Source organism: Grammomys surdaster, unplaced genomic scaffold (genome assembly GCF_004785775.1).
Source record: "Grammomys surdaster isolate TR1022 unplaced genomic scaffold, NIH_TR_1.0 313, whole genome shotgun sequence".
Taxonomy (NCBI): Eukaryota; Metazoa; Chordata; class Mammalia; order Rodentia; family Muridae; genus Grammomys; species Grammomys surdaster.
The window spans coordinates 964,288-980,110 of NW_021604732.1; the positions used below are offsets into that span (position 1 = coordinate 964,288).

Here is a 15,823-nt window from a genome sequence, read left to right on the forward strand (position 1 = left end):
CTGGAGGACATTGTGTATGCTACTCACCTTGCCTTGAAGGAGGGTCATGTTCTGGCTGCTGAAACTGTTGGTGGCTCTTTGAAACTCTCCTTGAATAGCAGAGAGTTACCTAAAGTAAGTCCTTCCCAGGATTAGCTTTTCCTGATCCATACAAATTGTAAGGACTTGGTTCCTTACCCACCTTGGGGTGTGTGTGGAGGGGTAGGGAGTGAGGGAGTTCGGGTGGAGGATGGAGTGTGGGGTGGTGGTGGTGGTGGTGGGTGGAGAGGCGGTGGTGTTCTGAAAGAGCATTTTAGCTCCAGGGAGTTTTAGATGTTGGCTACCATTGAGCTACACCACAGAGTCAGTCTCTCTCTCTCTCTTTCTCTTTCTCTCCCTTCCTCCCTTCTTCCCTCTGTCCTTCCCTTTCTCTCTTTCTGTCTCTCTTTCTCTCTTTGAACTTTGACTTTTAATTCTATTTTACATTCTGACTACAGTTTTCCCTCCCTCACCTCCTCCCAGTTCCCCTGCCTCACCACCCTCACCCCAATCCACTCCTCCTCCATTTCTTCAGAAAAGAGCAGCCTGCTGGATATCAGCCAGCTGTGGTGGCATACCAAGTTGCAGTAAGTCTAAGCACTTCCTCTTCCATTAAGGCTAGACAAGGCAACCCAGTAGGGGGAAAATGTCCCAGCTGCAGGCAACAGAGTCAGAGATAGCCCCTGCTACCACTGTTAGGAGTCCTACAAGAAGACCAAGCTACACAACTGTAATATACGTGGCCTAGGTCAGTCCCATTCAGGTTCCCTGATTGGCAGTTCAGACTCTATGAGCCCCTACAGGTTGGTTGATTCTGTGGGCTTTTGGTAAACCTCTTTCTCTTTTACTCCCTTGCTCCCACTTTGTATTGACCACACGGAGATTCCTTTATAACCCTCCTGCACGCTGCATTCCCTCTCAGAACTTGCTTCCCAGGGAGGCCAACTGATCACATTCTATTTTGACTTTAGATTTTTCTCTGACATTCTTCCTCTCTGGCAACAACATCAGCTAACCTTTATTGCATGTTTGCTATGAACTAGGACCACTGATTTGTCTCATTCAATCCTCACGACACTTCGAGGAGAGGCCTTATTAGAACCATATAAGAGAATGTAGCTGGGATTCAGTGACTCTTGTGTAACAAGACCAGTTTTACTAGAACCAGAACTTGAACCCTGCTGGGAACTTGAGATAAAGATGAAGAGTCCTATCAAGAGATGAAAAGAAATTTGGTATATATACACAGTGGAGTTTTATTCAGCTATAGTTTATAGGAAAATGGATAGACCTGGAGGTCATCATGCTAAAAGAAAGAAACAAGGCTCTAAAAGTTAAACGACATGTGTTTCTTTTTTCTCATTGCTGAAAAACATTGAAACATTAAATAAAAAAATATATCTTAGTAGAAGGCGAGTTGTTGGGGAGAAAGATGAATGACAGGAAGCAGGAAGAGTGAGCAAGGTACATGTTACATATACATAATGTATACATAACATATGCATAACATATACCTTAGCAAAGCCAGGCCTGGTGGCTAAGCCTATAACCCCAGCTACTCAGGAAGATAAGCTTCAAGGCCTATTTGGGCTACAGAGAAAATACAAGGTGAGCTAGGGTGGCTGAGCCAGACCCTGTCTCAAAATAAAATGTGGAAATGGCTGTTTCTTTTATCTTAGTATATATTATTATTTCTTTAGATGTCTATTTGTATTCTAATAAGAGAGAAAAAAAAAGGTGTGGAATCGGGTGGGTGGGGTGTGGGAGGATGGATTGGGGGAGAAGCCTTAATAAGAATAATTGTAAGAAAAGAATCTATTTTTAATTAAAAAAAATAAAACCCTAAAAGAGTGGGTATGCCATGAAAGTGTGTAGTAGGCTCAGATTCCTTGTGTGGTGTTCCCAAGAAGGTGGTATAAGAAGTTTTGAAGGTGAAGCCTAGACTGCAATGGAGAGGCTGCATACGCTGTGACCATGGAACAGTTGCAAAGAAAAAAAGAAAGCTGTGAGTACCATGTGAAGTTGGTTCCTGATAGGTCACATGTGCTGGAGGCAGCCAAGCTCTTTGGAGTCTAAACGAGGCCACAGTGAGCCTTAGAAACTGGTTGTTGAACTATAGAATTTGGTGTTTAACTTTTTGGGTATTGGCTTTACTTTGTTCTCATCTCTCCTGACTCTCTTCCTGCTTTTCCTTTCTAGGCTGTGATCGTCTACTCTCTGCTATTGTATATCCCCTGTATGTTTTGTGTTTTGATTTTATAAGACCTTAGAGTTAAGAGTTTCCTTTTGAGTCTCAGAGAGTCTTTATACTTTTTTTTTTTAAAACATTGAAACTGTAGGACTATGAGGGAAATTTGAAGTTGAACTGAACGCTACTTGGATTATGAGATGGCCATGAGTTTACGGGGGTCACTGCTAGGTTTTGATGATTTGAATTAAAATGATCCCTATAGGCTTATGCATCTGAGAAATTAGTTCTAGCTGGTGGTATTGTTTGGTTGCAGAGCCTTTAGGAGGTGTGGCTTAGCTGGAGGAAGGTTGCTGGGGTTATAGCCAAGGACCTCGAGGGGTCTAGTTAACTTTGGGACTAGTCTCTCTCTGGTATTCTCTGTGCTGAAGTATAAGTATGCCTTATATAAGTATATACAGTGCCTTGCCAGGCATTTGGCCACAGAAGTGAAAAAAGTACCTAATGCAGGGGACTACCTTTTCTGGTTCTAACATTATTAGGCAGTTCTCATCAAGAAGTTGGTAATCCTTACAGTGCAAGTATTTCACCATGGGAAGGCCATGAATTCTTTAAAACCTTTGAAGTTCATCAACATCAACATGCAGATTTAAACACTTTGGAAATCATTAGCAATGTCATGGCTAGGAGGAATTACTAGGGTATTAACACTTTAAGATTCAGCAACAATAGAGGGCTGATGTGGCAGAACCCACCTCTTCTGGGCTGGTGAGATGGCTCAGAGGTCCAAAGCACTTGCTACCAAACTGGACAACCAGAGTTCAATCCCCAGAAAACATGTGCTGGGAGGAGAGGATTGACTCCTGTGACCTCCACATATATGGCAAGGGATGAGCAGGCTTCTATACACTCTCAAAATAAATAAATACATGTAATAAGAGAGCCAAGGAAACAAAACAAATCATTAAAAAAATCCCTTTTATAAAAAAATAATCTAGCTTTGAATATTTGAGAAACCACAGTAGTTGGGGATTGGCATATGAGGTCAAACCTGTTTCTTGAAAATCTTATCTATAGAGTCTAGATGTGTGATCAAAGATTACATATTAATGAAGAACAAGAATCAAGAGAATTGTGACATTGGAGTATGCAATGTACACCACAGACTTGGCTAATCAGGGAGGATTTCCTAGAAAATGCACATATTAAGCTGATCCTTAAAAGATGGGGGAGACCCAGATAGCTTCAGTATGGGTGTAAAGAAAATATCCCAGGACACCTTAAGGAAGAATTGAATCTCCAAACATGTAAGTGATAGTTTCCGTATAAAGTCTTTGCTGACTGCCTCTCTGAGTGTGAGCACTGGTGCTTCCTCATCGTAGGTTCTAGAAGACTGGTCTCTTTTGAAGTCACTTTGACCTTCTGATTGACTGTCGTCGGCATCTGGATTGTGATTTTGTCTGCTTGCCTAGTCAGAGTGAGAAACCCACGATTCTGGGGGCTCATAAATTACTTCTAGTTATTGCAACGACAAAAGACCTCTTTGAAGGTGACTTGCTCTCTCCGTATTTTATAGCCCTAATATATCAAGGGGGAAGATGGAGTGGAATCAGTTACCACCAGGAGCTCTAGGGTGTAGGAGAAGAGGGTGGCAACTGTCAGAGAAATTGAATGCTTTCTGTCAAAACTTAATTCAATTAGCCCTGATTCTATAAATAATAGAGCAAGGTTTTCCTCTTGCGCCTCTTCCTGTGCATCCTGAGATGGCTGTCTTCTGAGTGTATTGCAATAGAGACTGTATAAGCTAGGAAATGATTAGCTCAATTCTATTCATTCGCATTAATTTCTAGAAACAGAATATGATGCAGATTAGAAGAGGGGCAACAAGCAGCCGGGGAGTTGACTCAGTGGTTGAGACTGCTTGCTGTGCACTGTGTAAGCATTAGGACCTGAGTTTGTTTTCCCAGCATCCATGTAAAAGCCAGGAATGCCTAGAGGACAGGGGCCAAGCTAGCTTAGTCAAAAGGGCAAGCTCAAGGTTCAGTGAGAGACCTTATCACCAAGGAATAAGGTGGGGAACGATTGAGCAGGACACTGATGTTCTCTGCTGGCCTGCACACAGGCGAATGTGGGCTCACACTCCCCACACCTCTGCACATACACACATTGTCCCATCATCTCCCCAGAAGGAACAGTGAGTTGGAAGCTGTATGCAATACTTAGTGGGATGTAGGGTAAGAAAGCTGAATGGAATGACAGAGATGTGACATCTTGCCCTGTATGTATCCTCTATGAGATTGAGCAGGTCTTTTTCCTCATGTGTTCTTAAAATTGACATCCAGGTATCCTTCCCTCTCCTCCCTTCCCCTCCCCTCCCCTCCCCTCCCCTCTCCTCTCCTCTCCTCTTCCTCCTTTCCTTCACATCTCTCTTTCTCTGTCTCTCTTCTTCTTCATTTTTTAAATTTAGGTCTTTTGAGAGAAGATTTTTCTGCATAGTCTGGGCTATCTTGGTACTCACTCTGTAGACCAGGCTGTAGACCAGAACTCAGAGATCTGCCTGTGCTGGGATTAGAGGTGCCCACCACCACTGCCAGGCTCATCTAAGTATTTCTTAAAGCTATATATCAGCAGGCATAGCTACCATAGTGATGTCTGTGGTCATTCATGTCATGTGTTTACTGAGGGCCAGCAAGGACTCAGTCTGTGTCCCTTTGTTCTGGATTCATGTTGGGGGAGTAGGTGCCATTTCCACTGCTGTAGATTTTTGTGGTAAGAGAAAGTAGGGTATCCCATTGGCAATCAACTGGCCTAGAAGTGACAGATGTCTTATTCTCTTATTGGCCATCATAGAGAACTAGCTTCTCAGCATCACACAAACATAGGGAGCCAGAAAGTAAAATTCTACCACGTAGCTGGCATTTGGTGAGTGGCATTAGTAACCATATCAAGCCTTTTTCAACAGTGGTGTTTTTTAATTCTTGAATTTCGATTGACTTCTAACTTTACATTTCTGCTTTTTATTTTGATTTTGACTCCTGAATGGAGTAAGTTTTGAATAGATCTACTTCACCCATTCACTGATCGACAATTCCTTAGTTTCTTCATGGATGAGTCTACTCTCCCTCACAGTCTTACTTAGCCATCTGATCCCAAGCAATTACTCCATGACTCAGTTACCCATCTGCCCAATACAAGTAAAAAATGATACCTACTTAGCGCAGTTGTCATGAGTTACTATTTAGAATGGTGCCTGGTCTATAATGAATGCTTGAACATTGCTAAACAGAAGGGCTAGATTATGGCTTAGTGGTGAGAACAAATACTTGGTGTTCTTGCAGAGGACCCAGGCTCAGTTTCCAGCATCAATATGGCAGCTCACCATTGTCTATAACTTCATTCCAAGAGATACAATCCCCTCCTCTGGCTTCTACAGGTACTAGGCACACACATAGTGCATAAATATACAGCAGGCGGAACACTAAACACAATAAACAAAAAATATATCTTTTAAAGCTCTAGTTATTACTCTGGGAGGCAATACAGAGTAGAGACTGTGAATACCAATTTGGAGAATACTATTTGACTCCACCTCTCATAAGCCATGGCAATTGGACAAGTAGATTTCTATTGGGAAAGAGGGATGGTAATTGTGCCCACCTCATGAGATTGATATGTGCAGCATATGACAATATTGAACTCACTCTCTGCTTTTGAAACTTCTGTCCCTCTTTGTTTTCTTGGCCTCATTTATTTATAAATTTTCTCTTGCCTGGATTATATATATATATTTTGAAGATGCTTCCCTGACATTTTAGCGTTTGAGGTTACCCAGAGTTCCATCTAAGACTATCTGCTCTCTAAGTTCTCTACATGAGCTAGCTCATTCTCAGGGCATCAACTTTTTCAATGATGGATTCTAAGGATTCATTTTCTGTCCCCACCCTTTTCCATATCTACTGACTTTGTCTATATGAATAGTTCATGGCACCCCACAGTTTTATAATGTGACTCTTTATCTCTTCATCATTATCAGCGAGGCAGCTACGTCTTTCTTTTTTTTTTTGGCTGCAAAGATCCAACCATTTAATAACAAAAGCTCCCCACTCTTACTCCATGATAGCATCCTAAGCACAGGATGGGCACAGCTATTAGGCTGTGGAAAGCCACGGAAAATGAGGATGTCAGAGGGACTCCTGGATTAAGAACTGCATTGAGTAGAGACCTCTTTGCTCAGACACTGGCATGAACCTCACCGGGGGCCAGGGCTGGCCACACACAACCACCAGTATGCGAGTGCTGGCTGGAGTGGATGTCTGCTTCACTGGCTTGCTTCTGCCAAGTCCAAGTCTCAGTGAGGGACAACTGGAGCTCACACAGGCCTTGTCCGCTTGGCCTTTTTCTCAGACCTCACAGCGTCGTCATGGGCTTTTCTCTTCTCTGCGAGCTTGTTGGCCTCTCGGATTTTCCGCCGCTTGCCAAACATGATCTTTTGGTAAAGGTACTTCTCTCGCTTTTTCATCATCATGATGGCCAGGCGCTTGGCCTCACTGTCTTCCTCCTGCGGCCAGCCGCTGTTTGTCTTCCAGCTTCACAGTGCCGGCCATAACCTGGGGTTTCTTTCCTTCCAGCCTTTGCTGCTCCAAGGCCGACAGGTGCGCCTCCTCCGCCTCCTCCTCCTCCGATTCAGCTTCCGCATCTTCCTCCTCATTTTCCGCTGCCACATCACCATCACCTTCTTCATCCTCTTCATCCTCCTCGTCCTCCTCTTCCTCTTCCAAGTTTCCTGGATCTTCTCCCCGTTGCAGAGCCAAGAGCTTCAGCTTCTCAGGGGGAATGTAATCTCCTTCCTTCTCAGATACGAAGGGCGAAAGGTGTGGGGGCAGCTGCACCCCAGGGAAGTACTCTGCCACAGGGAGGAGGAGCCGGGCATTCACACAGTCGAACACCCACTGGGGCTGTACATAGTACCTGCCAATGACGGGGGTCTGCTGCCCTGGCCGGTCAACAATCTGGTGGGTGATGCAAGAGTCTGTGATGTCATAGGTGGCTCCGATGCACAAAGACTTGTCCCAGGATACATCCCCACCAAAACTCCTGATAATGAAGGCCAATGCTTCTCGGGGCACCTCACGGTTTAGGAAGAACTTCAGGCCTTCAAAGAGTTTCTTGTGCTTTTCCTGTGCCTCCAGCTCTTTCCTTCAACCTTCCTCCTGTGATGTCACCTCCCCATCGGTAGGAAACTCATCAGCCTCAGCCTCCTTTATAGCAGGTACCACCACTTGGGCCAGGCTGGCACTGAGAGCAGCCAGTTTCTCCATAGAGCTCTCAGAGTCCAGTGCATATGTGTCCTCGCTGACCTTTGTCTCTGCTTGGGCTTGACCTTCAAGCTTGGGTGGGTAGTGAAGGTTGAGTGACTGGTAGAGTCGGAAGTTGACGAAGTTCAGGAGAGTGGTATAGAACTCAGTGAAGGTGGCCATGACCTTGTAGTCCACATCTGTTGGATGATCATGGGAGAAAGCATAGGGTGCAATCCACACGATGGGCTGACCCAGCACCTCAGCCTGATAGTAAATGCCTTTAATGGACAGGAAGACCTTTTGGAGGGCTCGGGCAGCGATGACGTAGAGCAGAAACTCCACAGTGAGCCGGCGGCACAGCTGAATGGTCTGCACATGGCACTTGCCCGTCCAAGGGAAGGTGGAGAAGAGGAAGCACACTGACAGGGCATCATCGAGGTCCCGCAAAGCATCGATAAATGTGGGGTACCTGTAAATAACCCGCTCCTTGACAATGTGGTCAAGTTTGTAGCTGGGTTTATTGTCCTTCAGGCGCTCTACAGAATTCCATTCGCTCTTCCCATAGGCTTTGCGGAGCTTCCGAACAAACACCTTGTACTCTCGGAATTTGTTGACAATGGGTTCATGGAGGAGGAATTTAATATCTTTGATAAGGTAAAATGTTCGAGCTGCTGTGGAACCCTTGTTAACTTTTTTCTTATGCTTGGGTTCATGAGGATAAATACCTTTCAGGATGCACAGCCGCCTGAAATCAGGCAGGCTCAGCTGCAGCTTCTTCTGGGCTTTGTTTCGGGTGATATAATTGGTGACAGAGCCTCGTTCATACTTCTTCTTCTCCAGACCTCCCATAGCTCCACATTGAGAAACTCTTTAAGGCGGAGCGGCACAGCTACTTCCTCCTGCACGTGCCCTGCCTCAGCTACATCTTTCTTTCACTGACTTTTGGCATGATAGCACAGAGGATGAGCTTTGAAATTATGCAGTTCCAAATTGGAATCACTGCTGTACATCAGAGGTGTGGACTTGGATAAATGACCTATTTCCTAGACCTTTCAAGTAAGGATACATATAATGCCTGCACTGTGGGTTTAATTTGAAGACTGAGTGGGATCATTATGCAAATTGCTATGGTATCTTTCCCATGAGTGCTCAACAAATGGCAGCCACTACTAATACCATTGTGTGCCACATAATAATGTGTTGTTTAATGCTGGACCACATATGTGATGGTAAGTACCTAAGGTTATAGCATCCAGTGACACCATAGAGATGTTTATATAAGTACACAAAATAATGTCCACAAAACCATGAGATCACTTAATGAAGCATTTTTTAGCAACATGTTACCATTATACATAATGAGGCTGATACTATCCATAACTCAAGTGCTTCTGCCCTATTTCAACGTTATTTTCTATTGTCTAGATGACAATGACAGCCTTCTTATTGATTAATTTTCTTGCATAGTCTGGTCCTGTTCACTTCTAGTGATTATTTTTAATTAATTAATTAATTAATTAATTAATTTTCTCTACATCCTGATTGCAGCTTCCCTTCCCTCCTCTTCTCCTAGGCCCTCCCTCTTACCTCTCATCCCCACATGCCTCCTCCCTTTCTTCTCAGAGAAGGGGAGGCCTCCCATAGATATCAACCCATTTTGGTGTACTAAGTTGCAGTAGGACTAGAAACATCTTCTACTGAGCCCAGACAAGGCAGCCCAGTTAGGGGAAAGGGGTCCAAAGGTAGGCAGCAGTCAGAGAGCCCCTTTTCCAGTTGTTAGGGGTCCTATGTAAAGACCAAGCTGCTCATCTGTTACACATGTGAAGGGGGCCTTGGCTCATCACATGCATGCTCTTTGGTTGGTGGTTTAGTCTCTGTGAGCTCCTGTGGGCCCAGGTTAGTTGATTCTGTAGATTTTTCTCATGGTGTCCTTTGACCCCTATGGCTCCTTCAGTCCCTCTTTCCATTTTCCATAAGATTCACTGAGCTCTGCTTAGTGCTTGGCAGTGAGTCTTTGCATCTATTTCCATTAGCCACTGGGTGAAGCCTCTAAGGATAGTTATGCTAGGTTCCTATCTGCAAGTATAGGAAAATTAATAGTATAATTAATAGTGCCAGGGTTGGGCTTTCTCTCATGGTATGGATCTCAAGCTGGGCTCATTGGTTGGCCATTCCCTCAATTTCTGTTTCATCTTTATACCTTGAACATCTTGTAGGCAGAACAAATTATTAAGGTTTAAGGTTTTGTGGGTGTGTTGGTGTTCCTATCCCTCCACTGGAATTCTTGCCTGGTTATAGGAGGTGGCCCTTTCATGTTCCATGTCCCTTATTTCTAGGGTCACCCTCAAAGGCTCCTTGGAGTTTCCCTTGTCCTAGGTTTTTAGTTAGGCTCAGAGATGGCCTTTCCTTCTTCCAATCCCAGGTCTCTCTTCCAGTTCTGTCTCCCTCTATCCTCCTAACACTTGATCCTTTCTGTTCTCTTCCTTACCTCACTCCCACCTAGTTCCCTCCTTTCTCTTCTCCCATGTCTATTTTATTTCCCCTTTTCAGTGATATTCAAGCATCCTCCCTTAGGTCCTCCTTGTTACTTAGCTTCTTTGGCCCTGTGGATTGTAGCATGGTTATCATTTACTTTATGGCTAATATCTACTTATAAGTGAGTACATACCAGGTGTGTCTTTCTGAGTCTGGGTTGCCTCACTCAGGATGGTATCTTCTAGTTCCATTCATTTGCCTGCAAATACCATGCTATCCTTGTTTTTAACAGCTGGAAAGTATTCCATTGTGTCACTGTACCACATTTCCTTTATCCATTCTTCGGTTGAAGGACATCTAGGTTGTTTCCAGTTTCTGGCTATTATGAATAAAGCTTCTATGAACATAGTTGAGCAAGTATGGTAGAGCATCTTTTAGGTTTATGCCCAGGAGTGGTATAGCTGGGTCTTGAGGTAGAACTATTCCCAGTTTTCTGAGAAACAGCCAAATTTTGATGTCCAAAGTGTTTGTACAAATTTGCAATCCCATCAGCAGTTCTGCTTGCTTCACATCCTTGCCAGCATCTGCTGTCCTTGAGTTTTTGATCTTAGCCATTCTGATTGGTGTAAGGTGGAGTCTCAAGGTCATTTTGATTTGCATTTCTCTGATAACTAAGGATGTTGAGTATTCCTTTAAGGGTTAGTCAGACATTTGAGATTCCTCTGTTGAGAATTCTCTGTTTAGCTCTGTAGTCATTTTAAAAATTGGGGTATTTGGTTTGTTGGTGTCTAATTTCTTGAGTTGTTCTTTATATATTTTGGATATCAGTCCTCTGTCAGATGTAGGGTTGATAAAGATCTTTTCCCATTCTGTAGGCTGTTGTTTTGTCCTATTGATGGAATCTTTTGCCTTAGCGAAGCTTTTTAGGTTCACAAGGTCACATTTATTAATTGTTGATCTTAGTGCCTAAACTGTTGGTATTCTCTTCAGGAAGTTGTCTCCTGTGCCTACAGATTCAAGGCTATTCCCCTCTTTCTCTCCTATCACATTTAGTGTATTCAGTTTTATGTTGAGGTCTTTGATCTGCTTAGACTTGAGTTTTGTGCAGATAAATATGGATCTATTTTGATTCTTCTGCATGCAGACATCCAGTTATACCAATACCATTTGTGAAGATGCTTTCTTTTTTCCACTCTATAGTTTTGATTTCTTTGTAAAAATCAAGTGTCTGTAAGTGTGTGTGTGTGTGTTTATTTCTGGGTCTTTGATTCAATTTCATTGATCAGCTGGTCTGTTTTTAGGCCAATACCACTGTCAGGTTTTAAAAAAAAATTTTTAAAATTTTTATTACTATGGTTCCGTAGTACAGCTTAAAATCAGTGACAGTGATACCTCCAGATGTTTTTACTGTACAGGATTGTTTAGCTATCCTGTTTTTTTTAAATGAAGTTGAAAATGGTTCTTTCAAGGTCTATAAAGAATTGTGTTTGAATTTTGATGGGAGTTTCATTGAATCTGTAGATTGCTTTTTGTAGGATGGCCATTTTTGCTATTTTAATCCTACCAATCCATGAGCACAGATCTTTCTATCTTCTGATGTCTTCTTCAATTTATTTCTTCAAAGTTTTGAAGTTCTTGTCTTTTCTAACATCTTTCACTTGCTTGGTTAGGGTTACACCAAGACAGTTTATTATGTGTGGCTATTGCCAGGGGTGTTGTTTCTCTAATTTCTTTCTCAGCCTATATATCATTTATATAAAAAAGGGTTACTGATTTTTTTTAGTTAATTTTGTACCCAGCCACTTTGCTGAAGATGTCTATCAAGTGTAGGAGTTCTCTGGTAGAATTTTGGGGGTCACTTATGTATACTATCATATCATCTGTGAATAGTGATTCTTTGACTTCTTCTTTCCAAGTTTGTATCCCTTTTATCTTTTGTTGTTTGGCTTTTAGAGTCTCCATTGAGAAGCCATGTGTAATTCTGATAGAGCTATCTTTATATGTTACTGGCCTTTTTCCATTGCAGCTTTTAATATTTTTCTTTGTCCTGTACATTTAGTGGTTTGATTATTATGTGTCAGAAGGATTTTTTCCTGGTCCAATCTATTTGATGTTCTGTAAGCCTTTTTTTTTTTAATGTTTATAGGCATCTCTTTCTTTAGGTTAGAGAAATTTTCTTCTATGATTTTGTTGAAAGTATTTTCTGGGCCTTGGAGCTGGAAATCTTCTTCTTCTATTCCTTTTATTCTTGGGTTTGGTTTTTTTCATAGTGTCCCAGAGATCCTGGATGTTTTGTGTCAGGAATTTTTTAGATTCAACATTTCCTGTTAAATCTGATGTATTGGTTTTGTCTATTGTATTTTTTATATCTGAGATTCTGTCTTCCGTATCTTGTATTCTGTTGGCGATGCTTGTATCTGTAGTTCCTCTTCTCTTCCCTGGGTTTTCAATCTTCAGAGTTTCCTCAGTTTGTGTTTTCTTTATTCTTTTTCCATTTTCTGGTCTTGCACAGTTTTATTCATTTCCTTTACCTGTTTGATTTTATTTTTCTGTATTTCTTTAAGGAATTTATTAATTTCCTCTTTAAAGGCCTCTATCATCTTTATAAGATTGGGTTTAAGGTCATTTTCTTGTGCTTTGGCTATATTAGGATATCTAGGGCTTGTTGTAGTTAGATAGCTGCTTTCTGGTGGTGCCATATTGCCTTGGTTTTTGTGGATTGTGTTCTTATGATGGCCTTTAGCCATCTGGATGTCTTGGTGCCAGCAGGCCACTAGGTATGCAGGCAAAGTTGTGGACCAGAAAATGGGGTGAGTGGATTCAGTTTACCACTGTTGGGTGTGCTTTAGTGGGACTTGGCAGGCAGGGGATTTGTGGGGAGGGGTTTTGCCTGGAAGTCCTTGTTCCTGGCAGACCTCAGGGAATACAAGTAGAACTGGGGGCTGGGAAGTAAAGCTCAGGGGAGAGGATACAGCTTACCTCTGCTGGGTGTGCCCTGGGATACTGAGAGGCAGGAGATTGGGGTAGGGGAGGATTATAGCCTGGATGTTCCTGGTGTCAGCAGGCCTCTGGGAATGTATTGTGGGCCTGAAATGGAATGTAGGAGACAGGGCTCAGTTCAAAGTTGTTGGTTGTGCCTGAAGAGGCCTGGCAGGCAAGGGACCTAGGATAGAGTCCTATTTGGTCGTTCCAGATGTTGGCAGGACTGATTGCCCCTGGTTCCACCAGGGTTCCAGGAATATAGGCGGAGCTGGATGTCCCAGCAGGATTCCAGGTCTACTGATTCTTAATTTCAGGATAATTCTCTTCCCATTCCTAGCTCTGATCACTGCATTCTCTCACTTAGGGCTTTCAGGTAGCTCCTTGTTTCCTGAAGAATAAAGGTTAGACCTTTTTGCTCCACATGTCCCAACTGTGCTAACTTATAGAAGCATTGCACTCTACAGTTGGCACAGGATAGCTACTGGTGCAGAAGGTGGCAGATGTGGATAAGGGTTTGATCAGGACTCAACAATCCCAGGGAACCTTTCACATTCCATTCTTGATGAGTGGCAGCTAGAACATAGCAAGGCTTCCTGGAAAGAGCAGTAGCCTATCAGAGTCCTGGATTCTCATCGAGTCCATGTTCTTGGCCTAGCTGCAGTAGCTTTGAGCCTTCGTTGTAAGGTGAGGGTGGCAAGGCCTGATCTGCTTTGTCTTGCTGTTGTGCGTGTGAAAGGCTTGTGGCCTTGAAATATGATTTCTCACCATGCTCCCACTGTTCCTGTCCTTAGTAGCGACTCTGCACAGTTTAAGCAGAACCTAATTGCTGCAACAAGTTTGTAAGATAGAAGGCCATTATGGCAGGCATGTGATAGACCCAAGAGATCACTTGTTTATAATTTAAATTACTTCATTTACTTATTTTAACAGCAGTCCCCATAAAAGTTCTTAAGAAACAGCCCAGCAAAAGGAGAAAATAAAACCACCCACACAAGAGTGAATATTATTAATTTCTTCATATATTTCTTTGTGGACTATTTCCCAAGCATATGTGGCGTGTGCATCATTTTATAGCCTCCCTTTATCTCCATTTAATGTCCCACAAACCTATTTTCACATTAACAAGTGCACCTTCAGAGTGTGGTTATGAATGACTGTGTATTTTTTTTTCACATAGAAGCTCAGTTTTCACTTATTTACTAGCACCCTCTTGCTGGCATTTAGGGTGATTTTTCCTCTGCTCCACACAGCCTGCGAGGAACATCTTCATAGCTAAACCTCTGCCTACACCCCTGCTTCCTCTTCAGGTTAGACTGTAAAAGCAGAATTACAGAGTGAAAAGAAAAAAAATATATACATTTTTTTCCAACAATTGCCCTCTAGTAAGATTTTAAATACAATTGGTTTTTTGAAGGTCATTTCTGTCTGATAGAGTGCAGGAAAAAAATAAACTTTGAACTTTCAAATGGAATTAATTTCTATCATGCTATAATGAAGGTTTTACTGAGAAGTGTTTCTAATGTTGGGGAGTGGTGCTGAGGGAGAGGATGGAAGGAGTGCCAAGCTGTATTAACAGTGTCTTGGCTCTCTTCCCCACTGGGTCTGTTTAATATTTAAGAGTTAGATTATACTTTATATAGCATATAGTGTCATTTTAGTTGATTTCAGTGGGGATTGGCAAATGTTCACACATATCTGATTTTCCCTAGGCATATGAAGAGATGGCACCCTCCAGTTATTTGCAGGTGGGAAAGGTAATTGGGCCAAGCTAATGGCCTGTGAACCCAGTGATATGGGTCACTTTCAGGGTGAAGGACTAAATTACAACAAAGGATGCCCTGGAGCACTCTTCTGTATGTTGAGAGATGTTGCCAGGCAGGATGATGGAGATTCCCCTAGCCTGGGTCTAAGACAGTTGCCCTGGAGGGTCCATCAATGTTCATGGCAGACTTTGTGCAAGAGATAAAGAAATTTGTGCTAAGACATTAAGTTTAGAGCTTTAAAAAATGAAGCACAGTCCAGTTTAATACAGTGAAATAATTTTATGCCAAGCACTATGGAGGACAGAAAGAAGGAAGCATAAAAATAATCTCTGACCACAAAGGATACAAAGCTTTTATTGTAATATGGGTATATACCTAATGTTCGTTGAATAATGTGTATATGCATCAAATATTATAGATTGGCATAGTGTCTATTCTTAAGAGGAATTTTTGTTGTACTGGTTCATATTTTGATAATAGGGAAAATGAGCATCTGTTGTTTTGGAAAGATTCTACTTCCTTTAGGAAATATGTCTCAATTTCATTTTGTTCTACAGAGGGTCACGAACTATGTTTCCCATTTCTATGCATTTCTGTTGAAATGCATGTAACTTCTCTGGAAGTGATTTTCCTTCTTCTTCGTATGTAGCCCATGCTAGCCTCCAGCTGATGATCTTCCTGCCTCTAGAGTGCTAGGATTATTGGTGTGCCATGACACCTAGCTTCTGGGAGTTTGGGTTGAAGGTATAGATCTCTGTTTTTTTTGTCCCTTGAGATATAAGGAACTGACCTTGGGAATGATGTCTCCAGGAAGCCTGAGATAGTGAGAACAAGTCATAGACCACAGCTGAAATTAAACTAGAATACAGAACAGTGACAGAGTTTAATGCTGTCAGAGTTCCTGGATCCATGTGAGCCTGAGTCAGTATCACCCATACACATCCATATGTGGTAGCTGGTAACTCCATTTCTTTTTGTCTTAAGTGGCTACAAGTTCTTCCAATCATAGTAAGTCAAATGAATATGACATATATTTGTCAATCAAAACAGATGATTCCATGCTAATAACACATACATATATGCAAATCTTTACCACAACC

General features: G+C 42.4%; 1 pseudogene; it reads right to left on the bottom strand.

The window, feature by feature from the left end:
- Nucleotides 1-6,468: 6,468 nt before the first annotated feature.
- On the bottom strand, nucleotides 6,469-8,352 carry LOC114629666 (annotated as a pseudogene).
- Nucleotides 8,353-15,823: the final 7,471 nt, after the last annotated feature.